Here is a 2,500-nt window from a genome sequence, read left to right as displayed (position 1 = left end):
ATCACATCGACCTGACCGTGTGCGGACACGATACGTACTTTTCTGCAACCCGAACAGCCGTTCGACCGACGGATCAGAATTTGGCATGAGTCGTACACGGGACAGGAGAACGACGGGACATCCGAGCCAACGTTTGGGAAAAGCAAGGGTTACGGGAGAAACGGGAGGTTTGCATATGATTTCATATGCAAACCCACCGATTTCCCACACCCAAGCAGGGAGGAGCCCCCTCCTCCCCAATATACCCGAGGGTTTTAGCCCCCCTTGGGACCCCTGCCCTTCGTTTGTGAAGAAGGGGTACACTGTTTTTCCCCGGATCCCCGTTTACACGTTTTTTGGCCCGTATGGCCGTACATGCATCCGTCCATGCCACGTACATGGTTTTCACCCGTTTTCCATGGTGCGCGCCCAGTTTTTTGAAACACGGCCCCCGTGCCCGTTTTTTCCCATTTCCTCACGTTCACGTTTTTGGCCCGTGTGGCCGTACGTGCACCCGTTCATGCCACGCACATGGTTTTCACCAGTTTTCCATGGTGCGCGCCCAGTTTTTTGCAACACGGCCGTCGTACCCCGTGTTTCCCCGTTTCCTCAAGTTCACGTTTTTTGGCCCGTGTGCCCGTACGTTCATCCGTCCATGCCACGAACAAGGTTTTCACCCGTTTTCCATGGCGCGCCCAGTTTTTTGCAACACGGCCGTCGTACCCCGTTCTTTCCCGTTTCCTCACGTTCACGTTTTTTGGCCCGTGTGCCCGTACGTGCATCCGTCTATTCCACGCACATGGTTTGCCCCAGTTTTCCATGGTGCGCGCCCAGTTTATTGCAACACGGCCGCCGTACCCGTTTTTTCCCCGTTTCCTCACGTTCACGTTTTTTGGCCCGTGTGCCCGTACGTGCATCCGTCCATGCCACGCACATGGTTTGCCCCAGTTTTCCATGGTGCGCGCCCAGTTTATTGCAACACGGCCCCGTACCCGTCTTTCCCGTTTCCTCACGTTCACGTTTTTTGGCCCGTGTGCCCGTACGTGCATCCGTCCATGCCACGCACATGGTTTGCCCCAGTTTTCCATGGTGCGCGCCCAGTTTTTTGCAACACGGCCGTCATACCCCGTGTTTCCCCGTTTCCTCAAGTTCACGTTTTTTGGCCCGTGTGCCCGTACGTTCATCCGTCCATGCCACGCACATGCTTTTCACCCGTTTTCCATGGCGCGCGCCCAGTTTTTTGCACCACGGCCGTCGTACCCCGTTCTTTCCCGTTTCCTCGCGTTCACGTTTTTGGCCCGTGTGCCCGTACGTGCATCCATCCATTCCACGCACATTGTTTTCCCCTGTTCTCCATGGTGCGCGCCCAGTTATTTGCAACACGGCCGCCGTACCCGTTTTTCGGTGCGCCCCGTGTCATCGTACGTGGTTTCGTCGGTGCGCCCCGCATGGTTATCGTTTGTTTATCATAGTGCGCGTCCAGTTTCTTCCACAATGGTCGTCGTACCCGTTCTTCGCCCGTGAACCATTTTACACGTTCATGTCCCATGTCGTATTTACTTGTTCCGATGGTGCCTCGACCGTTATCTTCGTGGCTTGGCACGTATAGTTTCCGTTGGACTTAGCGGGTGATTGCGTATGTCCCAGGACGGACTGAACCATATCTCTTCGTGACTTGGCACGTATCGTTTCCGTTGGACTTAGCGGGTGATTGCGTATGTCCCGGGACGGACTTGGCCATATCTCTTCGTGACTTGGCACGAATGGTTTCCGTTGGACTTAGCCGGTGATTGCGTATGTCCCAGGACGGACTTAACCATATCTCTTGTGACTTGGCACGTATGGTTTCCGTTTGACTTAGCGGATGATTGCGTATGTCCCAGGACGGACTTTACCATATGTCTTCTGACTTGGCACGTATGGTTTCCGTTGGACTTAGCTTATGATTGCGTATGTCCAGGACGGACTTTACCATATCTCTTCCGACTTGGCACGTATGGTTTCCGTTGGACTTAGCGAGTGATTGCGTAAGTCCCGGGGCGGACTTTACATATCTCTTGTGACTTGGCACGTACGGTTTCCGTTGGACTTAGCCATGTAGGTAGGCCAACTTTGCCAGTTGCACTTTCGAACCTTATCATTTCAATGAAAGGTGTGGGGGAGGGACGAATCGTGCGACATGGGGCTGGATCTCAGTGGATCGTGGCAGCAAGGCCACTCTGCCACTTACAATGCCCCGTCGCGTATTTAAGTCGTCTGCAAAGGATTCAGCCCACCGCCCGTTGGGAAGGGAGCTTCGAGGCGGCCAATCACGGCACATCGGCCGGACCGACTTAGCCCATGGCACGGGCCCTTGGGGGCGCAAGCGCCCCTAACGTGGGTCGGGGCGAGCGGCGGGCGCAGGCGTCGCATGCTAGCTTGGATTCTGACTTAGAGGCGTTCAGTCATAATCCGGCACACGGTAGCTTCGCGCCACTGGCTTTTCAACCAAGCGCGATGACCAATTGTGTGATCAACGGTT

This window comes from Hordeum vulgare, unplaced genomic scaffold (genome assembly GCF_904849725.1).
Source record: "Hordeum vulgare subsp. vulgare unplaced genomic scaffold, MorexV3_pseudomolecules_assembly, whole genome shotgun sequence".
Classification (NCBI taxonomy): Eukaryota; Viridiplantae; Streptophyta; class Magnoliopsida; order Poales; family Poaceae; genus Hordeum; species Hordeum vulgare.
Note: the sequence above shows the minus strand (reverse complement) of the source record.